The sequence below is a fragment of the Rhipicephalus microplus genome, chromosome X (genome assembly GCF_043290135.1).
Source record: "Rhipicephalus microplus isolate Deutch F79 chromosome X, USDA_Rmic, whole genome shotgun sequence".
NCBI classification, from domain to species: Eukaryota; Metazoa; Arthropoda; class Arachnida; order Ixodida; family Ixodidae; genus Rhipicephalus; species Rhipicephalus microplus.
This window is the reverse complement of record NC_134710.1, coordinates 376,719,914-376,747,901: the sequence shown is the minus strand read 5'-3', so window position 1 is coordinate 376,747,901 and position 27,988 is coordinate 376,719,914. Positions and strand designations below refer to the sequence as shown.

Here is a 27,988-nt window from a genome sequence, read left to right as displayed (position 1 = left end):
GCACACCCTTTGAGCACCCTATTCGCGTCTCAGCACCCTACAAGCGGAACCTAAAAGGTGAACACATCAAAAGGGTGGAAACTAGGGTGCAAAAAGGGTGCAACGACTAATGGGTGCTGATGAGCACCCATTAGGGTGCACGGTAACCGACAAAGCTTTGTCAGTAACGTGGTCATAGAGCATAACCAACAGCTTTTAGATGTCTACTGGTTAGACACCATGGTCTCATTAATAGACCCACCGCAGTAACGGATATCTGAATAGCGATAGTGCCCGGCTCAACGTAAGTTCTGCACTGGTTCTTGCATTCCTGCTACCTTTTTCTCGTCGCCTCACGGCCGGCGCTGACCAAGCCATGCGCTACAAGCTCACTAGCCAATGGCGGAGTACGCAGCTTGTAGAGCTACAACAGGATTGTGACTTACACATATAGAGCTCTCGGCCTCATTCGCGCCTAACATTGAAAACAAAGCTTCGTCCATGACAGTATATATAAATCATACATTTGTTAATGCAAAGAAATACAAACCAACAAGACCGTGATAGATAAAATAGTTTTTGTGTTGTACAAATATTTGTTAACCTTACAATGTATCAGTTGACACGTGTTACCAATTTTTCAGGCTGGCTATGGACTTTAACGTTGTAATATTATAACATTAAAGAAACGTTTTCTTGATTTTGTTCATAGAAATATTCTCTAAAGCAAGTTAAAATGAGCCTTGACTGAAACATTTTCCTAAAAAAATTCACTAAAGACAGCTAAAATATTGTTTGTCAACTAATACGCTTATTTTGTTGTGACAAATTTTGGTTGCTGCCTGTACTTTGTACTAATATACAACCGCTTTAACACTGTTTTTAACAGCCAGCTTAACTACTACACAGTGGCGTAACTAGATAGGACGGCGCCCAGGGCAAATATATTTCCGCGCCCCTCATTATGCCCGTGATAATGTTTGTTATTATTATTATTATTATTAATAATAATAATAATAATATTATTATTATTATTATTAATAATAATAATATTATTATTAATAATAATTATTACTACAGCTCCTATTAATAATAATATTATTATTATTAATAATAATAATATTATTATTAATAATAATTATTACTACAGCCCCCCCCCCCCATTAAAAGCGCTAATGTAGGCTTCCGCGATTGCCTACTGGCGCGCGGCGGGCCATTTCGGAGGCCAAGGGCCACCAGTTCTGATTTCGATGAGCTACGCCCGCGTTTTTGTATAGTATTTTTCTTTTTTTATTCAAACTTCCGGAAGTCCCTTACCCGTCATTGTTCTCTTCCAGTCCACACTGCAAAAATCTTGACGGCACGGGCGCTTCCCAGGCCCAAGTTTCTCGTACCTAAGCTTTCGCGCTATTTGTGCATCCCAAGGAATGCAGGGTGAGTACAAAACAAAGCAACCAGCTAGACACCGCGCCCTCGGGTCTGGTATGGGGGTTAAACTGGTCGGAGTGTTCTGCCGTTTCGCTCCGTTCGCTGTTCCATTGATGGAGGTCATCCTTGTGCGGCCGCATTCTTTCAGGGAAGTTCTTGGTTTCTCCAACGTACGAAGCGGGGCAGTCGGCACATGCTGTCGGGTACACTACGCTCTGCGCTTTTTTCGCAGGTGCGTGTTCTTTGGGCCAAAGGATGAACCTGCCCATGGCGGTGGATGGCATGTGGGAAACGTTGACCCCCGCCCTTCTATTGCTTTGCTGGCGCCCGCGATGCAGGGAATCAACAAACGTCGCCGTCGTGTCACGCTTTCTCCGTCTTTCCTCCAGAGAACTCTGCGAATAAACGCCTTTGTTTAGCCTTTGGTGCCGAGGTCACGGATTATATTCGCCCTTCCTTCCGCCGCTGCGTGGACGATTAGTCGTTGGACGATCGGCTATTTCGTTGGAGTTTTCTGTTCTTACTCAAAAAAGGTGCATTCGAACTTTTTTATTTTATTTTGTTTACGTACGTGGTTGGTTTCAGGGAAGCTTTCAGTAAGTGGTTTGGGAGGCTGGTGGGGTTCGCTGAAACTCATCTAACCCAGTGCTGCGGAGCACAAAACAAAGCTTAGCCGAGGGTCATGGGAAGGCACGGAGGTAGCGCAGCAAAATGAAAATAGAGGATCCTTTTCCCGATGCAAAAGCCATTGCGGCAACCCTTTCCTTCACCACCATCCCCACTTCCAGTCGTACATTACAACCTCGCCCCTCCCCCCTTCCAGGCGGTTTTACGGAAAAAAACATTGACAACCTTTCCAGGGGGCGCCAACCCGAGGACTCGGCTTGGCGCCCCCTCCCTAGTGGCGCCCGGGGCACTTGTACCCCCTTGCCCCCCCCTAGTTACGCCACTGCTACTACACCAGTGTACAGATGTTAACAAGGTATCGGTATAAGAAATACACAAGCAAGCAAACGTTTCAAATTTCGCGCGCTCTTTCACATTTCAAATTTCGCGCAATTACGCGTTATGTGATTTTGTCATTTTCAAAATTAAAAGAATATTCTATGCAATACACACTAGCGTATCTTCTATTTTTACCATTTTTTACTTAAAATTTAAGCATAAATAATCTATTTACTTATCATATAAAAAATTATGTGCGCAAATGCGGATCGGTGGCGTCAGCAGGACAGAAATGGCGGTATCTTCCTGAAGGCCGCAACGGCCGTGTGCCGAGTGTTTAAAGTCGATTTTTTATGTTGTTCAAAGTGTGCTTGCGCTGTCTTTCGTGTTCTGTCGGTGCTGCTTGTTACGAAGATGCACTATACTCAAGAGAGGACCGGCTGCTTTGTACCATCGAGCGCTCGCCAAACTAAAAAGGTAGGTGGATGTTTATGCTGTCGACGCTTTGTTTTTTGCTTCTCCGGCCAGGCCGCGGCGTGCCCGATCCAGGCTTCCGCTCGCGTCCTCGGCTCCTCCCGCGGTTAACACCGAAAGCGCTATAGTGTAATAACGTTGTGAACTAAGGTTTTTCTAGCTGGTAGACGATAAGTGAGTTTTTATTAACGTAGCAAGCCTGCTGGCGTGTCTGATTTCATTAGGCTCAAGTCTAAGCTCAGGGACGTTACGCGCGGATGAATTTTTTCTGTGGCGAAGGAGGTTAAAGCAATGTGCGCTGTGTGGCTGTGAGTCGGCGGGCGATGCTCTTCACGCTATGAATCACTATATTTTTGCAATGCCGTCAGACGCCGTTCGGGGACTGCGCATGGAAGCCGTAAGCGTCGTCTGTGTGTCGCGTGCGTTGGAGTATTCCGGCGATTCGCGTTGAATTAGATCTTTGCGTATTTAATTTAGAAGAATGGAGAAGAATAACGTGGTGTCCGCGTTGGTATTTACGCGGCCTTGTTCGTTTTCTGTGCAAAGAAGTATATGAAGAAACTTTTATATGTTACGCGTCCTCTTTTCAACAGCTACATGATCATTAAATGTGTGTGACTACTATAAGGTAGATGTGTTTTCCTGTGTGACCAAATGTGTTTGCATACACCGGGCACGTATAATATTAAATTACCATGATATTCAGCTTAATTAAGTGTGCGTAAACTTGACACAGCGTGCTGTAGGTGCGGTTCTCAAAGCGTGCAATTACGCCTGGGTCAATACATTTTCTCTATGAGTGGCCGAATAGCCGTACGTTAGCTGTGCAAGCGCTAGGTTGAGCAGTAGTTCACTCGTTCGAGTGCAATTTTGGTGGTACTGCTTGTTCCCCCCTGTTCACATATCATTGCATTCTTCTGGTTTGTAAAAGAATTGTGGGCGCTGCAGCGCGATTTGGAGTTAAAACTTTGCCGAGTACCTATACGTCTACAAACATTCTAAAACTAAGTTCTACCAAAACTTCCAATGACACTTTCGAATACAAGTGTAACGCTTTATCTGATATCATAAATTCTTTATGACCTTGCTGCAGATTTACAAGGGACCTGTGATATGTGCAGTGTATGAATGCCTAATTTATTGCTCAAAACACAATAAGGTTATACATCACAGTATGCGTGCCAAAGGCGTGCATATGTTGCTGCTGACATGCAAACTTAGACATTGTATTTATCTAAGAATGAACAAATCTAAACTGCCGTTTTTTGAAGATGTACGCATCAGACCAATTGAATAATATCAAAAATAATGTTCACCAAGTGATTGTTGTTTATTGCCTTGCACCGACGTCACTAAAACCTCCTTGTTGGTACTTAGACCACATGGTAGGATGCAAGATTCATGACGTCATATTGAATGTTAATGTCACATGATAAGCAAGTTAAATTGTTATTAGCATACTGAGGCCAATAACGTTATGGCCTCATCGTTATCATAATGAAGCAGGTTAGGCAATATGTGATCCTGCTGCCTTTACGTCATGTTGGGAAACCATTGTTATGTAGCTATCTGCAGTGTCTGAGATCCTGGTTGCCAGTCAATATTGCAGAAGCTTGCCTGCTTCATTGTGATGGCATGGGGTTCAAGATTGATGTTTTGTCTTAGCGTTTCCACTTTTCCTCCCCTATGGTCACACAGCTTGTGCTGTTTGATTAGAAGTGAGGAGTAGTGCCTTTTTAGCCAACCAGAACAATTTAGATCAATGATCACTGAAGCAGCACACAATATTCATTTAGTGAACTCAATTTCAGGCAAATTATAAACGTCCGAATGTTAGCCGTTTGAAGGAAGCTTCATTCGTTGAACTCATGAGAATAAATGGTAGAGAAGGAAAGGCAGGGAGGTTAGTCAGACCAGCAAAGACGGTCTATCACCCTACATGGGGGAACAGGGAGATTGAAGTCCTGTCGCAGTGGTCTAGTCGCTAAGGTACTCGTTTTCTAACCCGAAGGTCGCAGGATGATATTCCGGCCTTGCTGGCTGCTTTTTCGATAAAGGTGAAAGTGCTGTAGGCCTGTGTTCTCAGATTTGTGTGCACGTTAAAGAACCCCAGGTGGTCGAAATTTCTGGAGCCCTCCACTACCTTGGTAAAAAATTCATGTGTCAGTATTGCTTTAATTTTATGGTTTATCTGCTGTGGATGCATATGCGCATACTGACATATATATGCAGTGGTATTGCAATTTTATGGAATAAAATATTCATATGGTGCATATTGCATGGCATTTACTTAAGAAACACATCACATGGGTATCATAACTACAGAAATGCAAATGTACCTCTATGGATGTCAGCTTCAAGAACAGAATTTATTGATTGCAGGCAACAGCATTACTCACGCATGCTTATCTCGTAATTACGCGCAGTCGATACAGATAAAAGGGGGTGTCTTCATCTAAAAGTTCTAACTTCATCTTCGTGCATGAGTGAGCTATAAAGGTGAATGAAAATTCACATGTATGACATCGACATGAAAAGCTCTGCAGCAGCATGTTTTTCGTTGTATTTATACTGCAGCATGCCCTTTTTGTATTTCTCAGTTGCGTGCCACTAAATATATGTTGGTCATGAGTTTCTAGCCATTCACTGCAATTTGGCAAGCAGCGCATGCAGTCTAGACAAACCTCACTAAAATAATTTTTTTGCACTGGTGCAGAAATTCTTCGGCACGGTCTGTCATTTCATTTGAGTGAGGCTGCTCAAGGAAATTTCCTGACAAGGTCAAGGAGCCCAAGCACCAGCGAACTCTGAACCATTGTTTCAAGCATCAGCTCTGTTCACCCTGCTTATGCGCTGTGCCTCACCAATGTACTGGACGCTGCCTCATTATATGAAGTGCTCTCCATATTCTCCTCAGTTTGGCAGCAGTGTGGGTGGTCTTCGCAGTGCTTGCCAAAATCATTTTTGCACAGGTGAGACACTTATTTCTTGCTTTAATTGTGTTAATATTACTGCATGCACTCCTGCTAAGCAAGAGTACTAATGTTTCCTGTGAATTCTTTGTCATGGTAAACAGAGGATTTCAAGTACGAAATTCATACTGAACTTTGGTCCTTCAAGAAGTGTGGAACAAAGGTGGTGACAGTGTCAACGCGCTCTCTTTAGAAATAAAGGCTTTGCATGAAGAGCCTGTCGCACCTTGAAACAGGCACAAAAAACTTCCAGGTGAAAATAAGCAACTTCAGATGAAAATTGAAGAATTTACACTGTATTCAAGGTTGAATTATCCGACATCAAAGGCGTCTCAGATGAGGGTTTTCTTTTGACGCTCTCCGAAATTTTTGGGCGATGATGGAAAAACCAATACTCGTGATGATATTGACACTGCAGACAGATTAGGAACAAACAAGCCTAGTTTGAAAAAAAAATAGTAGTGCATTATGAACGATGTTACAAATGAAATGTTCTGGATAATACAAAAAACTTACGTCTGTCTACAGTGGCCTTTCCTTTTAGATCAAGTAGTCCTATTTATGTCAACGAACACTTCACAAGACAAGGTAAGCAGTTAGTGAGAGCACGAATGCAAAAAAAACAAGTAGGATGGAGGTTCATTTGGATGTAAGGCACGAAATTTATAGCGAAAAAAATTGGAAACATTAGCAATTTTAAAGACTGCCTTCTTAGAAGATTTGGCGAAACACTGTGTTGATGCCTTCAGAGCCACACTTTTCTTGAGCTTGCAATGTCAGTAAACTATGACTGACATGGCAGAATTTTGATACCTAGATAGTGAAAAATTGGTACCTAGATAGTGAAAAAGGCCACCAGCTATCTTCAATGCCTTTACCTTAAACGCTTTTAGCATTATAAATAGGACTAGTAGCCTGTGTCTCTATTTTGACGACATTTCGGTAAAATTTGATGCCATTCTTTTGACATAATCCTTGTATTTTTTGTGCGATATAGCCCACCAAAAATACCAGGGTACAATTATCATGGCAATGTGTAGTTCATGAAATGGGGAAAAGGAATAGCGCTGTACATCTAACGTTAATTTTGGGCCGATGTCAATAGACTTCCGTGTGTTAAGCCCTGTGTTGAGTGTCTAGTAGTACGACCTGGGCGTTTTGTTTTGCAGCAATTAGCATGCCTCCATTAGGTCATAAGTAGGAATTTTGAGTTTCTGGAAACCAGGTAACTTGATTTATCGGTCACAGATGCACAGAGGATTTTTCGCTCACAACCAACGGGGCAGACGCGGGTTTTCTGCGACACGAGCTCTTCAACGCTATCATGTTAAAAAGCTGATATTGGCAGCATTGACCAAATGAATGCAAAGAATAAAGTCAAGTGTCCTAGCAGGAATCGAAACCTAGTATTCTGCTTGGTAATTAAGTATTCTACCACAGAGTCATGCCCGGCCTCGGTTATACTTTCTAAATAGTCTCAAATGTTTGTGTAACATCAACTGTCGTTGCAGTACTGACTATCAAATTTTATAACTATTACATGTGCACTCCTATGATGCAGCCGTGAGGTCGAATCAAAGTCAATTGTAGTCAGGCACCATCCTGTGAAGTATTTGTGTAGCAGTGTTGAGGGCTACCATCGTCGCGAGTGCCAGTGCAAACACCAGTGCTTCATACCAGCCTATCACTTCTAGTGTGGCTAATATCCATGTTTCTGTTGGCATCGTTACGAAACAGCAAATAACTGCTAATGTTGTCAAAGGTGTGACACCTCCCCATAACAAATGAAACATATGCGGCTGTTTAACGTATGTGTGTGCAAGAATGTGTACTTATATTAAGCTCCACTTCATAAGATCGCTCAATAAAAATATAAAATACATGTTATGCGTGTTTCGCATAACATCGATTCCTAAGGTATGTGGGGTCTGCCAAATTTTTAGCATCAATTTTGTAACCTAAATGCTACCATTAACAATTATTTATTGAACATGAACAGCTGGACTGCAACATACCAAGTTTCAGGTATTAGGAAAACTGAATATGTTCATGACTACAGCATACCTAACAGGCAAATACTAGTACTACGTACATGACACACTATTGTAGTGCTAGACTAGAATATTGCTTATTGGGACTTTACATTTCTTTAAAAACCCTAATTAACTTCAGTGCCTTATTCGTTTTGTTCAAATCGGATGTGGGCAATTACTTGATGAATAGCTTTTTTAATCAAACCTAACATATGTTTCACGTGTGCATCATGCTGAATCTTTGCTCAGATGTTTCTTTTGTATATATTTCCTTCCTACTATACTGTTTGTTTTTGTATGTGAAATCTGTTGTACGTGCACGTGCTACCCTCTATAGGCCCCCAGGTACTGTCAAGTTGTTTACAGTTTTTTGCCTGGGGGACCTGTAACAAGCATGTTTTCCGTTGAAAACAAAGCGAATTTCGATGCTGACTTCTACTCACATAGAACTAAGAACACTCCAGCATGACAAAGCATATTGTATCTTGGACAGTCTGTCTTGTAAAACTCTTAGTGATTACTTCTGTCTTTATTCTAGGCTTCCTGGTGCGGATGTGCTGTAGAGAAGGAGCGCCCTGACCACACTTTTGTAAAAGGAACCAAAGTCGCCTGGGCAGCTGAAGATGGATTGTGCAAGTGTTTGAATGATCACATTATATTAATCAAACACCACTTGCATTACTTTGCCAATATTTGTGATTTTGTAACGCACAAGTTTAGAAACACACACACATATATAAAGGGAGAGCTGTAAATAAGCCTTGAGCAAGTTTGTAGTCAAGGCTTTTAGCATGATGACTAAAGCATGTAATATAAGCCCACATGTTTTACCACACACCTACTTTCCTATCTATTTTCTTTTTCAATTTTGTGGGCACTGGCAACACCCTCAATAAGCGCCTTTGGACTGCTGGTGCCTCTAACTTATATTTTGTTGTTCTAAATAATTTATTTGTTACCTACTATGCAAGGAGGGAAGTAAGAATGTTAAAAGTTAAAAAAGAAGTCTCGTCACAAAAAAAAATGTCTACTCGTAAGAAAAAAGATTTGAAAAACAGAAGATTGATCCTCACTCACAAAGATCTCACCATTACAATTTATGCAGAAGGTCATAGCTCATGTTTACTATTGTCAATCTTTTTCGGTTGTATGCTATGCACAATAAAATAGTGACTATTTGCATCATGTTAATTTATTTGTCAGAAATTTTTGTTGGGGCCTAATACCTTCCATTCTCACATGCATAAAAGCTCACGTCTGCTACACATAATCTAAAGAAGCGCAATGTGATAAGGTTTTGTATTTAGTGCATATTATCTGTGTGTCTTTCAAAGTGAGTATATGGCATTTGAAATAATCACCAGTATTCGAAACTTGTGAATTTTAATTTGCAGGCATGCATGTCTGTATGGTGACCAAGTATCCATAAATTGTGCATGCATGTGTGCAGCAAGGGGCCTTGAATAGATTACATTCATTCTGGACCGAAAATGGGTAGCACAGGCCATATACGCACTCTGGGATCAATTTCATGATTATTGAAACACACATATTTATTCAATATAGCATGCTTTAAGGTATATATTTACATATTGTCTACTTCCACCTTGAACATTTCACCATGCATCCGGCACTCTGCTGAGCGCTTCTCGAGGGCACTTTGGTAACTAGTACACAAACGTACAGACAGCTGTAAGTGGGCCTCCACTTTGTTGACTGCTGGAGAACGGCGGCTTCGCCAAATCACGCTTCCTTTGTGGTGAAGCTAACTTTGCTCTTGCAACAGTTCAAGCTTATCTAAAATTCGACACTGTTCTTCAGAAGTGCCGCTTGTTCTATCCAGAGCAGCCAAAAACGAAAACCCGAGGAACAGCACCTGGACAGGGTAAGGCACAATTGCAGCACTTCTCGATAACAGTGCCGGATTCTCTATTTGCCTACACATAGAGAAAGCAAAACACTGGAGCCAACTTACCAGTAGCTTCACTGCAGAGACACTGTGTTTTAAAAGACTATGATGCAAAAGCCCCACCTAGAGCTGTCACTGTGTTTCAGTGCTAGTTTAATAAGCGCCTGCGGAAGGCACTCTGTGGAGGGACGGCCGCGTGCATGGTGCACGTGTTCAGGGTGAAATGGACGACTTAGTACATGTGTTCAAGTACTAACAAACCGTATGTGGGCTGTCACTCAGCATGGTCTACAGAGTATACAGCAATCTGCATTTTTAGCCATCTCCAGCACCAATCCTAGATTTGGCCCACTGGTACGTCGATGTGGAGCACCCTTCCAGCACCCATTTGAAAGGGTGTTATGACGTCACGGCACCTTTTTTTAAAGGGTGCACTCATTACACCCTTCAAAATTTTTGCTCTGCACCCTTTTCTTAAGGGTGCTGAGCTCTGCACCCTTTCTTAGCACCCTTTTTTGAACACCCAATAGGGAGCAAAGGGTGTTCGTCTGGCGACAAGCTCATTTACACCCTTAAGGGTCAGATTTGGTTTAGTGTGCACGTGCTCCCTGTCATGCCCACTGGACTCGACCGAAGAGAAGCCACCCTTCTTCATCGCTTATGGCTAGGAGTGGCATTTACAAAAACTTATTCCTTTGTCATAGGAATGGCCGACAACGCTCTCTGCGATGCCTGTCATTACGAAGAGACGCTACACCACATCCTGTGTGACTGTCCGTTGTATGAAATCCAGAGACAGTCACTGGCCTCCGCTTTTTCGCACATCGACAACAGCCAAATGTCTGTGGACACTATTCTGTCAAGTGCCCGAGAGAAGACATTGCAACAGAGGGCGACGAAAGCTCTGCTGAAATTCCTACGCGACACGGACTTGAACAAGCGACTGTAACAGCAATGTCACACACCGCGAAAGACAAGACTGGACTATCACTGATTGTGCGCGCGTGTGCTGCCGAATGTGCTGTGTTTCTCTCTTCCCTCTCTGCTCTCTATCTTTCATCTCTCCCATCCCTCTCCCATGCGTAGGGTAGCAAACCGGCTGCTTATAGGCTGGTTAACCTCCCTGCCGTTCTTTTCCCTCTATTTTCCTTCCTTCTATTATGCTCACATGTGATCAAAACACTGTATCTTCGAAACTTTTAACAACCATTCAGCTTGGAACTGTTTTCTTTGTTGTAATGTGTTCGTCGCTTTCGACAGAATGGTAATCATTTTTTGTACTACCGCTCCTGCTCGGACCGAGAAGGCCAGCAATATATTTAATTCAATAGAAAAAAAGAACTAGCAAGATGGTGCGATGGGCTTGAAGGGCGCGCTATAAAGATCGTCGTCTCGTGTGTTGTTATGTGCGTCCGCTTATCTCTTCATAGAAAAATTTTGTTAGTCTTGTACTGTCACCGAAGTTTTCGTTAGAGTTACAGAAAGCGCAAAGGTCGCTTCACTCGCTGCAGCGACCTCTTTTGCGAAAAGAGCGCGCCACTAAGACGAGAAGTTACCACATTGACAGTTGTTAGTTTGCGCTCGCCCTGTGCACAATTGTGCGTTCACCTTGTGCTTCCTCCTATGTGTTTGAACACCGCAGGTGAAGTGTCGAGCTGTGACAGCTCTTAGGTCGCACGCATCCTGCATGTTCTTTCAGTGCACCTTTTCTACTTGAGCAGCGCGTTGCACGTTTCGAGCTGTGTGCCCTTTTTCACATGGCATCAAAACGTGTTTCTATAGCAATCCTCCTGTCTCCCTTGTGGTGAAACATTGTAAAATAAATGCCGAACTACTTCTGTGCAGGGATCGAATCCCGGCGGTGGCGGCTGTATTTCCGATGGAGGCGGAAACGTTGTAGGCCCGTGTACTCAGATTTGGGTGCACGTTAAAGAACCCCAAGTGGTCAAAATTTCCGGAGCCCTCCACTACGGCGTCTCTCATAATCAAATGGTGGTTTTGGGACGTTAAACCCCACAAATCAATCAATCATTACTTCTGTGAAGGCACGTTTCACTTTCATGTTATATCTATTCCTATGATAGAGGGATCAGGAATAGTTTTTTTTTTTTCGTTGTTGCTTCATGCCGGGCTTGCCTCATTTCTCGAACAATCAGCTTGTGTGAGCTCTGACGTGAAGTGGAAATTAAATGTTAAAGTATTGCTGTAAATTTAAAGCCATTTATTTATTTTGCTTCAGTGAAAAAAACAGCTAAGTTTTAGCGTATACGAGTTAGGAATAGGATACATATTACATCAAAGTCCATATTTCACTGATATTTACTGACGCCTTCTGTCTAGCAAATGCGCACACGCACGTACACAGACAGACACACACACATACAAGCTAAAGCTTCCTTTAAATCCATTAATGCAGTACCAAGAAATCGCGAGCAGCTAAAAAAGAAATATGGTGAGCGAAAAAAGAAAGGCAAACCAAATTTAGAAAAGTAAAAATGAAAGCTCCTACAAAACCTATTTTGACGCACATCCGTGCCCGAAGCTCTTTTCATCTTTCGAATCCATTCGAAAACGACTGCCGTGGAAGATGGCTATGAATTGAAGAGAGGTGGGAGACAAGGCCCCTCCCAGAGAAATAGGCTACCGCGCTTTTTCGGCCTCAGCCATGTATCGCTGCGCGTTTCTGTTGTGTATATAATGCTACAAACTTGTTTTTTTTTATTCAGTTTCTCTCCTTCAGTGAAAGTAAGGGAAACTCAACGAAAAAAAATATACTAAGGAGATGTTTCCGTATATCCTTGTACAAGAAACAAAAGCGTGCGCCCGCAGACGACGCAGTTTCCATCGGTTCTCGAAGAAGTCAACGAACATTAGCGAATAAACCTTGAAGCAAAAGCACTTCTTTTTTTTTCACGTGCGTCCCTCCTGCTCTCCACAAATACAATGTGTGCATGTAGAAACACTACGCTAAATGCCAAAAGAAAATATTGATGAAAAATAGAAAAAAGAGATGGTTAATCCTTCCGTCACAAGGATCTGTATAAGACAAAAGTGAAACGCGTTTTCGGAGAAGTATAGTTGAATGTTTATTGTACATTTAAATAAGCAAGCTTGCGCAATGTATAGTGGTGTTTGGCAGCTATGCCAGCATTTAACGTGAATACACCCACGTTTACCGTTGATAGTACTACATCTTTTATCCCGAGGGCTAACTTCCGTGATCAATGAATAAACAAACTCTTGCGATAGCTGCAGTACGTGGTGAGAGTGTAATTAGAAAAGGCAGAGTGACAGCCAAAAGCGCGTCGCTGATTGAACGCAGAACTTTGGCTAAGGTCGTCATCCTGCGGCACGTAAAATATTTATCGAACACCACAGTCACACTTGTGGGAAATGCGACGCGCGTCGTGTGTCCCCTGTAGCCAGGTCGTTATTTTTCTCGCGGCGAGCCCAATCGGAAAACGCGGACATTCAGCCAGGGTAAGCAGGCGCGCGTGGCCGAGCTATTTTCGGTAAGTATGCATTATATGGGTAAGGCGAACGCTTATTTTACGATGCCTAAAACGATACTTGGGCTAAGATTGGCACCTTGCGGGTTGTTGAGGCATTGACGAAAATTGCACTCCTCTTATTGAAACACGCGGAATGAAACAACCTCCTAGCAATGACGCGTTGCAGAAGCCATTCGCGAAGGCCACAGTCATGACGTATTGCGAAGAACACTGCGAGAGGGGAGTGTGAGATATGTGAGACGCGTTTCTGAAGCCTTCAGAATGTCTGACTATGGCACAGTGAATAGCATGCCCGGCATTTATTCGCGTGGATCGAGAGGTGGTCGGTTTGACTGCGGTTGACAAAACTTTTTTTGTTTGCCTTCTGATTGCGTACATTTTTTTCGACGTCATTTCTATGACAAAAATACGTCACTGAAGTATTCTTGGACTTCAGCATAAAACACTTTAGTGTTAAGAGGCAACGCGCGCAGATTGCCGATAATTTATTGATATGTGAACTTTAATGTCCCAACACCACCATACGATCATGACAGACGCTGTGGTGGAGGGCTCCGGAAATTTCGATCACCTGGGGTTGTTGATTGATTGATATGTGGGATTTAACGTCCCAAAACCACTATATGATTATGAGAGACGCCGTAGTGGAGGGCTCCGGAAATTTAGACCACCTGGGGTTCTTTAACGTGCACCCAAATCTGAGCATACGGGCCTACAACATTTCCGCCTCCATCGGAAATGCAGCCGCCGCAGCCGGGATTCGAACCCGCGCCCTGCGGGTCAGCAGCCGAGTACCTTAGCCACTAGACCACCGCGGCGGGGTGACCTGGGGTTGTTTAATGTGCACCTAAATCTGTGCACACGGGTGTACAGCCTTTTCGCCTCCATCGAAAATGCAGCTGCCGCAGCTGCGATTTGATCCCCCGACCTGTGGGCCAGCAGCCGAGTACCTTACCCACTAGACCACCGCGGAAGGGCACGTGCAGATTGCATGTGCATCTGTTTTCTGACGTTGGTGAATGTGACCAAGTAGTTAAATAGCTTTCGCTATTTTTTGAAACTACTCATTACTTCGAAGTGACGAACAGGAATACAAAGGAAATAAGTATTTAATTTGAAAAAAAAAACATGCAGGTGATGCGTGCCCAGAAAGACTAATTCGTTCGAAACTGGTCCTGTTAAGATGGCGTTACGAAAGGCCACACGTTGGCTAGCCAAGTTTCGAGCAGAAGAATTTCAATCCACTGTGTTATCTTAGCAGGTAAGCTGTCACGCTGCTAAGCTCGAAGAAACGCGTCAGACTGCCGATAACGCCGGCCGGACTCTAAAAGATGCGCAACAAAATTCTGCAGCTCTGAAGCAATGCGAACCGCTGTAGACAAAGCATCGATGAAACAGTATTGAAGAGCCGCAATACGGTAACTCAGGCTCTGAATCCATTATTATTTCTGCTGAAATCATTTGCATAAAACTAAAAATATGTAGAAACAACCTTCGGGAATGCAAGTCGAAGGAAGTGCCCCAGAAAATCTGGAAGAAATGAATGCTATCCCAGGACTATAGTCGTCATCATTACCTCAGTGTACATACAGCCTTCCCGTAAAAACACGCAAGCAGAATCTCCATCAGTGGGGGTGAAGTGGACGAACATTCATCGCACTGGTCAAAATTGGAAAGATTTAGAAGGCGCGGCATAAACTGCGTGAGATGCAGAAAGCTTGCAATGGCTTCGATCCCGAAAGCAGGAAAAAACTACACAAAACTTTCGGCAGGGATCAATACACTGATCTCAGAAGACGGAGACGGATTTTGCCTTCGAGCGATCTTGGGCTAATTCACAAGAAACCGGGTGATTTTGTCCTCAATACATTCGCCACGGGAGCCTGCTGTCACATTTTAAATGAGTTCAGAGTGAAAAGTGTCACTGAAGACTCACGATTTTTCGCGACATTTTTTATGAATGCTTTCAAAACTCAATATTAAGAACGATTTCTCCTAATAGCTTTCTTAAAGAGGACTGGCACTGTCTTCCTCAACTATAGGCGCACGATATTGAAGGCTTGCAAGCTTTGCACGACATTCCCAGCTAATTTTAGGCATCCGGGGCTCCATAATGAACTCGTGTTCATATGCTGATGAAAAAAAAAACACCGCCTATAAACGGATCTAGTGTGGTAGAGTGTTGACAGGGCTTTATATAGGCCCGTCCGCTGTGTCAGTTCACCTGTCCGCGATGCTGAGCCCGACCAGTTTGGGGTGAAAGGCGCTGACTTATTCTAAACTACCACCTCATCTCTTCTTCCTTCTCTCCTCTTTTTTTTTTCTTCGAAGATTGAGGCCAGGAACTGGATTAGAACAAGGCGCAAGCGCCGTTGCTAATCCTTGTCACGGCGGCTGTCCACGACATTCGTGCGGCATTTCCGCGGCACGTCTTCAAGAAATGCCAGGGTTTACCGGACTAATTGTTTGCCGATGCCGATGCAGGTGCCAATATAATGTCAATTGGCTAATAAAAAAAACCAACACTGACGCCATCTTTTTCCGAGAAGTTTGAGGCCTCCTCTGCTAGTAATGACGCAAAGATATAGGCATTGATTGGTGCATTGTTTTTTTTAATTTGTAGACTTCTCCATTGCAGGCTCAAAGAGAGGCATGTAAGCCAAAAATCACCACGAAAAGAAAAAAACGGATAAAATAGATGTTTTTGGCAGGGTACAGGCTCCCATGTTCCGAACACGAGTGTCTTTACTTCTGCACACCAAGTCTTCTAAAATGTGAATATGTGTGAACCGTATGAGCGCGTTGTAACCATGCTGCAAATTAATGTAAATGGACAGCACTTTATGTAAGGCTTCATTAAAAGATTTCATGGCAGTGTAATGCGGAACAAAAGCCAATCTGGAGGACAATATGTGAAGTTGGTATAAAGGTTTGCATCAGTAAAATTACAACTTTGCGGAAATTCGATTTTAAACACGCGTTTCAATGGTAGCTGGACGCACGTGCCATGAGACCTCTACGGACAGTGAGGACCGCTCGGAAGATGATGAAAGACGCTTTGCTGACGCCACCACAAAGCGAAGTTATGGGGAAGGATACAACCTAAAATAAAGCTCCAAGCTTACACATAACTTACACAACACCCAAAAGAAGATTCAGTGCGAAAATTTTAGAGCCATCGACGTTTACACACCCGTGCCCTGCAATTACACGGAATATTTGTGAGTAGGCCAGAGATGGTATATAACGTATCGTCAATGCCTAGGAAGGAGAGCCGGAAAAGCTGATATTTACGGCAGCTTAACACCAGTAGATAACTTACCATTGCATTGGCATGTGTCTCATTAACAGTAGTGACGCTACGCCATGCGGAAAATCGCTCGCCCCACCGATGTACCGAAGGGCCTAATATTTCCTACGTTGCCCAAGGTCTCTGAAACTCAGATATCCACCTTACTAGTGCCTCAAAATGCCCACTGCGCAAGGGACCTGCGCATCATACGCACTAGATAGAGTTGGCATACCACACCAGAGCCTTTAGCAATTTCGCGGAGTCAGCGCATAAAAGTTAATTGTCACAAAGCTTTGTCATTTGTACAACTTTTTTTGCCGCTTCTTCCGACAAATGTTCTATGGTGAATGTAAGACAGATCGTAATTCAAGTGCTTTAGCTGCAGTTTTATTTTGCAGATATTGGTATGAGTCAACGACATATTGCTCTTTGCTACTAACGACCATGAGCGCTGCTTGAAAGGTATTAATTAGGCTCTCGAACCAAGTCTGCGAAGACATTTTCTAAGTCACCCGCTTCTTGTCAGCCATGGAAGCGTTCTCTCAGTCTTCCCTCTTGATAGCAGGTGTTTTGAGACAGCCTGCTGCTTTCCGAATAAATTTTATGGCTTATAAACATCGTTATGTTGCATAACTCACTCATAAAGTCTATTCATTGCTTTGGTTTATAGTAACTGAGCCCCACCGCAGTGGTCTAGTGTCTAAGGCACTCGGCTGCAAACCCACAGAACGCGGGATCGAATCCCGGTTGCGGCGGCTGCATTTTTTATGGAGGTGGAAATGCTGTAGGCCCGTGTGCTGAGATTTTGGTGCTCGTAAAAGAACCCCAAGTGGTCGAACCGAAGCCCTCCACAACGGCGTCTCTCATAATCATATGTTGTTTTTGGGACATTAAACATCACATATCAATCAATCAATGAATGAATCACTCAATTCATCAAATCAATTTGTAGTGAATGATGCTTCTCCTACGAACGTTTCAACTTTGCCTAGTGGGCGAACATCCAGTGCGTCGTTTGTGAAATCGAAATTACTTGTCATTTGATGTGGCCGTTCAAATTAGTATTTTTAAGGCTTGTAGTTTCAAACCCAAAGAAGGCACCCAACATAACTGCAATAATAATTGGTGGGTGAGGGTGGAATTTGACTTTTCTAAAGAATGGTAGGGTGGGCTGGGTGCCTTCTTTGGGTTTGAAACTACAAGCCTTAAACATACTAACTTGAACGGCCACATCAAATGACAAGTTATATCAATTTGCATGGGATTCGGGATTTTGTGCATAAGGACACGCCGCGAACACTGACGGTATTGTCATCTATTGAGTATAGTAGACGAAGAAGGTCAGAAAAAAGTTTAAAACGCAAGCCTTGCTGTAATGACGGCGGCAACATGAAAGAAAAAGAAATCGACACTGAATCAATAGAAGCCGTGCGCGTAACGTCCACTCTACGAAGCCGAATTTTCACCCCTATAGCTCTACTGATGCTCGCGTGAGCACTTCGTATTAAAATACCCGCTGGTGTTGAACAAACACAGGTCTCAATAACGAAGGCTTCTGATGAACGTAGGCCACGAACGTGCTCTGAGGCGGAGGTATCCACAGTGTTGTTCAGTGTAGCAGTTTTATCTTGAACAACAGCTATATACGCATGAAGAGTTAACAGCAGTTATATATATATATATATGGAGAGAGAGAGAGAGAGAGATGCTATATATAGAGCGATCTTACGAAGTTGCTCGTTTCCAAGTGCAATTTAGAGAATACTTTTGAACGTGTAATCTTGGCAGTGTTAGTCAGCGCCACTCGTAAACAAAAGTGTTTGAGACAAAACACCGATAAAGGTCGCAAGCACATTGCATACAGTGCCTGCGATAGTGACCACAATGCAGCTTCAGTTAAAACCTGCCCAACCGCATTTTCGGCTAGCGTGTGGAAAGAAGAAGATGTCGCACGTGTGCTAAGCTCTTCCTAACGCACGATTGCCATTCGCGTCACCTAATAAGAATGCATTTTGGTTATTTAGTAGTGACTAGGTAAGTACGTATTAAACTAAGTTTTCCAGCCCAGGACGACGACTGTTTAAGCTCTACCACCTCGTTACCTCTTCTTCCTTTCAAACTAGCAGATATAATCCTGCAAAGAATGCCGCGAACGTTCGCCGTGGGAGCCAATTAGGACGACGGTAATCGAAGTTAACGCAGGATAGAATCGCTGCACCAAGGGCTGCTTAGGATTGGGCTTGTCACGGAAAAAGCTTAGCAGTTCACTGCGCATAACCCTCAACGACAAGAAAGAGGGAGAAGCTAAAAATCTTTCACGCATACTGACAAAGCCACACTCACCACAACTCGAGCTTAATGATAGAAGGTGGGCGCTTTTCACCGAAAAAAAGACACTAAGCTTTCACTTCAGGATCGCTGCTTTCAGCGGATCATTGGGTGCAGCGGCTTCAAACGCCCAAGTGAACCTCGAGCCTAATGGCAACAACCTTTGCGCCAATTGTACGTGCGGTAGTACTATACATCCGCAGGGCCATTTCGCAGGGCAAAAATGCACAAACTTTAGCCAAGGCATCGTTAGATGCCTTTTACGGCGATCATCTTTTCTGCTGCGTGAGGTCTTCTGATATCGACTCAGTGAGTGGAACTGAAATATGCACTCCGGGAAACAGGGAACGTAAAGTGTGCTAAATGACAATAACAGCATGCTGAGACACACGCAATGTTTGTACATGTAGTGTACGTTGCAAAAATTAGAAAAAAAGAATGTAACAAAACTTGTTGAACCTATGTATGTGAATCTATTCCTGCAATTTGAGACACCATCGTACGTCTGGCATGTTAAGCGTGCGCGCGTGTGTGTGTGTGTGTGTGTGTGTGTGTGTGTGTGTGTGTGTGTGTGTGTGTGTGTGTGTGCGCGTGTGTGTGTGTGTGTGTGTTTAACATCAACATAATACTAATAGTCATAGTTTATTATCCCAAAACCACAATATGATTATGAAGGACGCCATAGCAGAAAGCTCCAAAAATATTTATCATCTTTTGTTCTTTAACGCGCGCCTAAATCTGTAAGTATACGGGCCTTTACATAGCGTATCGCCTATATAGAACTTCAAACGGCGTGGCCGTGATCGGGCACGCGGCTCTCGGGTCAGCAGAAAAGGGCAGAATACGGTTGATGTAAAATTGATTGATTGGTCGATTGATTTACTGATTAAATTGATTGATTGAATGATGTTGTTCCTTCAAAAACTAGCTCGACCCCTCCGGGGGACGGGGCATGAATCTAACAGGGCATTTTTATTCCTTTCTTTGTTTGTTAAACGCTTTGATTTGATAGCTTCAAACGTTGTCATCGTCTTTAAACTGTGCACTAGCCGCCGAGAAACACCTGCTGCCACCCTGGCCCTAAAGTGGTGGTGGTAACACTAGTTCACTGCAAGCAATGTTGAGAATTAGAAATACGGGCTTATGCCAAACATACACATTTCAGTCCATATAGAAACGTAAAAGCCAACGTAAGAGGTGACTTGATATTTTACGAGAATTAGTGTTTCTGTACGCGACATGCCAAAAGACCTAATTGAAGAGAACAAGTGACTGGCATCAGAATTTCAACGAACTAAAAAATAGGTCAGGGGCTAATTTAAGGTAAAAAAGGAAGATTCGAAAACACATAACCACCTTGGTTTTAACGAAGTTTCAAAATAAAATATCAATCGGCAAGAGCAATTGTGCTGCATTTAGATCGCTCATTATATGGTTCCTCGATAAAGTTATTTGCATCGCATTCAGTTCTCTGCATAACCCTACAATTGTGTACCAATTTCCACAGGCATTTTCTGTCATTTTGAGCGAATTCAATGAAGCAAAACAGGCGTCATCAAAAAAAAAAACAATGTGGATTTTTATTTTACCAGTACAAATTATCAACTAGTCTGAGTTCTATAACTACATTCATACGAATCAACGAGGCACTCTTTGTGTTCAAGAGACGTGCCACTGATTCTTAATGACAGCATTCATCCCCAGCCTCACGTGTACGTCAGCAAAAATATTACGCTATCTTTAATGTGGTGAACTGCAAATTGGCAGAGATTAGCGGTGCATTCTTCAGGCACTTCACTTTTGTCCCATTATAGCATGTGTGCTGTGTGCTAATCATGTTGCTCCAGTAAATTCAGCAGTATAGGAAACAACTGAAGAGCTGGAGACGGTATTAAAAAGGAAAAACACAAAGCATTTCATTGAGTGGTGGTATGGTTGGAATACATAGATGAGAGAGAAAAGGAGAAGTAAATAGTGATGAAAAAGATGCCCACTACAATAAACAAGTTGATTTCTTTGTTCTTGACATTGCCATTTCATTTGCCTTTTCTCTTATCTCACGTGGATTTAAATGTGTACTCATCTGTTTCCGTTCATACATTGGTATTAGGAAGTTTAAGTGACTCCAGTCACAGTTTGAATATACTTTGAAGGAGTCTGTTCAAACTGTGATGGGAGCTGTTTCATCTTTCTAATATCGTCTATCCAGCCAGATAAACATATCTGCAAATTTTTATATGCTTTCATCGAGGCCTGGCGCCACATGTGCAAAGAAGTCATGCCTGGCACCTGCCTTTCCCGCCTGCGTCCAGTCTTAGACACCAGCTTTTTGCCCTGAATATCATTCCAGATGTCTTTAGAGAAAATGATGTATTTGTAATCGCTAAGTCGCACGAACGCGCCCGAGCATCCACTCTAGCTGAAATAAAGAAACCTTAAATTACTTGAAGCTCAAAATGAACAAACGATCTGTCACCCCGTACACAGTGTACCACGTCGATCACGTACACAATGTAAGTTCATGACGGCGCAGCGAGCAAAGGAAAAGGACAGTTGTAATCCTAAGGAACAAGAATTGAGCAGAGTGTATCATAGAACAAACTAGTGTTAAAGACATCGTAATCGAAATCAACAAGAATTCGTCATGGGCAGGGCACGTAGCACGAAGGCAAGATAACCGCTGGTCATCAAGGATCACAGGCTGGATTCCAAGAGTAGGAAGGAAAGCGGGTTACGGGGAGGCAGAAAGTGTTGTGGGCAGATGAGATTAGGAAGTTTGCGGGTATGAAGTGGTAGCAGAAAGCACAGGACCTATTTGACTGACGGAACTTGGGGGAGGCCTTTGTGTTGCAGTGGATGTAGTCAGGCTGATGATGATGGTAATTGTTACGATGACACAGTGGGGAAGAGAGAGAGAAGGGTAAGACGAAGAAATCGATGAACTGACTTACGTACTGTAATGCAACAGCCCCTATGAAATTAAAAACAAGCATATGTTTGTGATACTACTGCCAAAAACTGTGTAGAAGACAAAGACTTGTGGCACCATTATTATTAGTATAAGGTCAGTGCATTCGGTTTAGAGAAAAGGTCAGCGGGGTACTTCAACACGGGGACCACGGCTCGTCCTCTCTACATTTTGGTGCTGAAACCCGGGTAAAATAGCTTTCAGGGGTGACGCAAAGCAGCCTTCGAAAATTCTTGACCACATTTGAAGCCTGGACGACTTTTGCGGAGCCGCCACAGGCGAAGCAAATGGGTGAGGCCTAACCATCTTCGAGACCTAGATCAGCAAGAATGGCGTCCCGTCATTCGCCATGGTGATGGAGAATCGTCCTTTTGTCAACAACTATACTGTCTTCACTTTTCTCCCATTATTACTGTATTAAGAGTTGCTCGCTGTACTCACGCGGTGGTGTAGCGAAATATTAGGACGCGATCTTGTTTCGGCTTCACTATCATAATAAGACGGGCTGATCTTATGACGTTCTTCAGATTCACGAAGAATAAACGTTTCGTGATCTCCAGATGAACGTGAGCTATATTCGCTGCGAAATGGGTGATTACGCCTCATAGAAGGAGGGATCAGACCATGAAGCGCACTGACAAACGTGGTTGGCGCTGCCATATGTGCTCACAAGGCACCATGTTCACTCCATGAACAGTTTGCCATCTCATCTCGAGTGTTTATTTGATCGTAAGTGCCGACTCGTAACTTCACAGCAGCGTGACGAGAGTATCGTTCACGTCAAGGAGACGGAACATTGTCCAAGTAATTTGGGGATGAACACAGAGTGCAGAGGTTGCGGCGCTTTCGGGGTTGTAGCGCAGAAATGATTGGTATGTTCATGATCGCAATGTCACTGGCGACAGTACGATGATGAATATTTAAAAGTTGGAAGTGTCGGACGCTATACTACGCCCCGAAGGCAATATTCAATATTAATAATAAATAACTAATTATTAATTATTGTTTATTTATTTTACGTGCCCAAGAACAACCATAAGGTCTTTGTGCAGGCGCCTGCATAAATACAGCATTAAAATACACAATAGATACAGCTTAAACACCCTTTAAAAATCAACGTAAACGACAAAAAAACAACATGAGAATTTCGGCATGGGAGGGAAAAATAATGTGGAATGTGCCCTACCATGCGGAAGGCTTCCATAAATACGGTAAAAGGAAGACTTTTTACATTGTCCAAAACTATGTTATGACAGTGCAAAGCTCGAATAATGAAAACAATGACTGTGGACAATGAAACACATCAAGATCAAGAATGTTAACATTATAAAGCCTTTGTATTCTGTGGACGATAGAGTATTGGAAGAAGCTGGCACGTAGGAAATGGTTGATTTTTTGTGGTTAACTTACTTGCGATTCAAAAATTAATACAACTGAGAAGTAAAGAGCAGAATATCATACCGTGAACTAGCTTGTAAATAAACGAGAGGCCAACGCGATTTCGTGATCAGTAAAATAAATAATAATAATAATAATAATAATAATAATAATAATAATAATAAATGAGTTTTTGCTTCTAAAAACCACAATATGACTACGAGAGACGCCGTAGAGAAAGGCTACGCAAATTACGACCATCTGTTGTTCTTTAACTTGCGCTGACAACGCACAGTATAAGGGTGTGTCTACCATTTTGCCTCCATTGAAATACAACCACCGTAGCCAGGATCAAACCTGTGACCTCGGGTCAGCAGACGACCACCATAGCAACTGATCCACCATGGAATGAGCTTTTCAAACAATCTGGTACAGTTGACGATGTTTCAAGTTGCCATAACAAACATATTTCTGAAACGCTCCAGTAGAGGTTTATCCATAAACCAGAGCTGACTGTCATCGTATGTCTACTTTGAGAAAGTTTCGGGTGGCGTATAGCCTAATCTGGGTTGCTGCTACTGATATAACCACACATTACGTTTGTCCATCCCAAAAGTAAATGTAATGGATTAGTCACTGTAGGTACACACACTTAAACTTTTTGCTAAAAACAAAGAACGCGTGCTGCGTGGCCTCTATAATCTTCTATTTTGTTATTCGCCTTATAACCTAATAATACTGTCACAAAGGGGGTGCGAGCACTGCACAGCACCAATTGCGAGCGAAATACCGAGACGCACAAGCCCCCTTTCTGGGCCTCGTACTACCTTCCAGCGTTGACTCCGAACCCCGCTCAGCGCAAAGCGTCCTGGGACCTATTCGCTAACTTTCTTCCAAAACTCTCAGTTCTAAAGTTCGCTCACGTAAAAGTCACGCCAGTATTCCCACATGACGCTGCAGCGAATTCGCGCGTGCCCTCTACAGCGGCCGGTGCAGTGAGAGGAATGTGGGTCCCCCTTCTCTATTACTCGCGCTCATGACGCGAACCCGGAGTTATCTTCTTGTCTCATACCTGCCTCACCCACTTGGGACACCGGATGCGCGAACACCGAGCCCTGTTGGGGAGGAGATGCTAGCACAGCACACACTGCCGCAGGTGTAACGACCCGGCTGCAAGCGCTCGCTCGTAAACACTCATTAGGAGTGAGTGGTCGCGCATAATTATTGTCACAGGGGTCGCAGCCAGAGTGCTCGCTCTTCAGGCATGCGGGATGGGGGGTGGCCAGATCAGAGAGCGCTGCGCGCCTTGCGCTTACTGATGTCTCCTGTAGAGTTCGCACAACGACGCAGCCGTATAGGTTCTTACGAACGTAAATACCAATTCTATATATGTATGCAAACAGTGGTAGGCGCTGTCGACATACTGAGGCGCTTGTAGCGACGTCATCGCGAGTGGGCTCCACCCAGCCCAAGGCTCGCCTCCACCATCTATGGCCCCGCGACAACTGGTACAGCAGCTGTAGAGCTGCTGTGCCAATCAATACAGACGTCTATATATACACGTATAAATGAATGCCGCCAATCTCCTGAGAGGGAAGCGTGCGAGTGCATGTCGTATACGTCCAGCTAACCACCAATCGCTTTCAATTAGCGCCAAGGTACTGCGATTCCCTCATACCCGGACCGACCCGTGTCGGATGACGGTGCACGCCACGAGGACCTGAGGCCGCTTACTTAAACGTGTGGCGGCTTCCGTTAAGTAACTCCGAAAATCTTGCCCAGAAGCAGTAAGCGGGGGGCTTTGACGTGCGCGCGTGACGCCTGTCAACCTCAGAAGATGGGCTATTTCCGCTTTCGGTGTGGTATAAGAATCGCTCGGCATTTACTTTCTTTCCCTTTTTTCGTTTTGTTATCCCTCATTTGCCCCAATGTGTATTGGCTACAGGCCTTCGTGGCCTATCAAGCTGCCATAACTCATCCGGGCCAGGTATATCAACGTACTTTGATCAGAATATTGGAAAAGACCGCTGCTTCGATAAAGTTCTTGTAAGGGTCATAGAAGAGACACCGCGGAATCGGTATGAATGCATGAACACTGAGCTACGGCTTTCTGATACACTTGTTCATGCTACGTGCCCGCATTATTTTCTTCGTCAGTCATTGATAGCATCACATAGCGAAAGAAAGGCTCGGGACACTATAAAACTTCAATGAACCCATTCAGCTAAATTTTAGTAAGACTCAACTAGCTATTGGGAGATGACCATGCATAATTGTCGGCAGGATTTTGTCTTGCGGGTGCAACCCACGTTGCATAGCTGCTGTGGGAAGGAGCGCGTTGGTGTATCTTGGGTTAGCGCAACTTCTCGTGTGGCTTGAGAGGGACAAGTGTCCTTTATGTGCGCCCCTATCGACGCCCGTTTGGCCATATATCATATATCGGCAAAATAAATGAAGCTCACTCAGACACACTAAATATATGTACTCTTTGCTTAGGACACAATCGGACTCATACTCACCAAAATTTTGCTGAATTAGACTCTCTCGGAGTAAGACTAATGAAAGTCATCTCTAACCAAACTCACTGAGACTCAGACTCACCGATGTTTTCATCAACCGGAATCACTCGGACTCAGACTCACCAGCCGGACTCAGAATGACCGAACTTCTGAAGCGGACTCACTCGGACTCGTAGATTCGCCAAACTCTTTCTTGACCAGCCTTACTCGGACTAAAAATCAGCAGTATTTTATTAGGCCCGGCTAATACAACAAATGTCGGAAAATCACCTAAAAAAAGCTTTTGTTATATAACAAGACACCTAAATGGTCTACAAGTGCCAGGTAACATTTATAAAATTATTATATATTACGGTTCAACATAAAAAGTTATTTTGGTGCATCTCAATATATACTAAAGAGAAATTCAACATTATGCCCAATTTTCACAGTACCTTTAAGGGAATATTCTCTCAAGATAAGATAGGGTCTATGAACCTTCGAAGTAAATTGGGCTTGCCTTCCTGGTACATTTTGCATTCGCTAAGGCCCACGTGCAAGTTGTTCTCAATGGGCAACCGCGTGCATGTATTTTTACAGACTCAACTAAATGAAGTCCATTCTTGCACTTTGCGATTCAAAGGCCTGATTACGCGGCTACTTGTTAACGAAGTAATTGTTGGTGTTGGCCTATATACGATGGTTGCGAATAAACGCGGTGAAACAGCACTTGTAAAACACCTCCTATCGTTCCGTCGATAGCTCAGTTGGTAGAACGGTGGGCTGTAGGGGCTCGAAAGAGAAACAGTTATCCATAGGTCGCTGGTTCGAATCTGGCTCAATGGATTTTTTACGTAGCTCTGCCTATTTCGCGAAAATATTTCTTCATATGTTTCATTCATGTTACCTGTTTGTGCTGTGAAGTAGTATATACTGTAAACAGGTGATGGTGCGTGTTGTCTTGCATACCATGCTTGCAACTAGGTGCCACGAAATATAACTCGTACACCACCACTAATCGTTCCGTCGATAGCTCAGTTGGTAGAGCGGTGGACTGTAGGGGTCCGAAAGAGAAATAGTTATCCATAGGTCGCTGGTTCGAATCCGGCTCGACGGATTTTTTTACGTTGCTCATCCTATTTTGCGATAATCTTTCTTCATATGTTTCATTCATGTTACCTGTTTGTGCTGTCGAGTAGTATATATTGTAAACAGGTGATGTGGTCCGTGTTGCCTTGCATACCATGGTTGCAACTAGGTGCAACGAAACATAACTCGTAAACCGCCACCGATCGTTCCGTCGATAGCTCAGTTGGTAGAGCGGTGGACTGTAGGGGCTTGAAAGAGAAACAGTTATCCATAGGTCGCTGGTTCGAATCCGGCTCGACGAATTTTTTTACGTAGCTTATCCTACTTTGCGATTATATTTCTTCATATGTTTGATTGATGTTACCTGTTTTTGCTGTGAAGTAGTATATATTGTAAACAGATGATGGTCCGTGTTGTCTTTCATACCTTGGTTGCGACTAGGTGCAACAAATTATAACTTGTAAATCGCCCCCAATCGTTCCATCGATAGCTCAGTTGGCCATTCTTCTTCCGGCAGCACAAGCGAACGGTCGCAGAATCGTGTGCTCTGACGGAGCGGCGATAACGGCCCGAGCCGGCCGCGGAAACAAGATCAGTGATAAGGACTACGAGATCGTTCTGCCAACTTTACCCACTGGCCGCGTTGTACAGCAGTGAGCACTGTTAGGGTGAACGCGGAGCGCGTGGCCGATGGCACTGTCAGCGCCCCGTAACGGTCATCACTGGAAACATTGCGCATGTGCATCACGCCTTCCGCGAAATAATTGTTCAACCGCGCGCATGACGTCATGAACGCACTTGTTCGTCGTCTGCTAGCCGCATTTTTGTTTTCTAAGCCCATGCATTCTGCATTTTAAGATTTGTTTAAACATCTATGCTTGAACAGAACAAGACAAAAAAAAAAAAACTTGTATATCTATGGGGGCGTGTCTATTTGTTCCCTTCAAAGTTGTTGTGCATACAACGCCGTATATAAAACAACCAAACATATTTTGCAGCCGTTCATTCTGTCACCAGATTGTATTATGGCTAGGGTTCCTGATGATGAATGGCGCTCAATCGTCGATCTTTCCTGAAAGGTGGTTCCCAGCGGTATATTGGCGCTTTCGTTAATAGGCCCCTGAAGACTGTGAACAGGATAATTCAAGCCTATAAGTATGAAGGTCGCATTCAGGATGCACCCC

The 27,988-nt window shown here is 43.6% G+C and overlaps 1 protein-coding gene, 1 long non-coding RNA gene and 2 other non-coding genes across 4 annotated transcripts in view; 3 read left to right on the top strand and 1 right to left on the bottom strand.

Moving 5' to 3' along the window:
• The window catches only part of LOC119161941 (frequenin-1), a 355,468-nt gene that overhangs the window by 227,072 nt on the left and 100,408 nt on the right, over window positions 1-27,988 (bottom strand). The window lies entirely within an intron of this gene.
• On the top strand, window positions 2,615-9,022 carry LOC142776409 (uncharacterized). Its single transcript, XR_012887517.1, has 3 exons — window positions 2,615-2,829; window positions 5,543-5,798; window positions 8,370-9,022. It is a non-coding gene; the product is annotated as an uncharacterized LOC142776409 (long non-coding RNA).
• Window positions 26,739-26,832, top strand: TRNAY-GUA (transfer RNA tyrosine (anticodon GUA)). The gene is made up of 2 exons: window positions 26,739-26,775; window positions 26,797-26,832. It is a non-coding gene; the product is annotated as a tRNA-Tyr (tRNA).
• On the top strand, window positions 27,013-27,106 carry TRNAY-GUA (transfer RNA tyrosine (anticodon GUA)). The gene is made up of 2 exons: window positions 27,013-27,049; window positions 27,071-27,106. It is a non-coding gene; the product is annotated as a tRNA-Tyr (tRNA).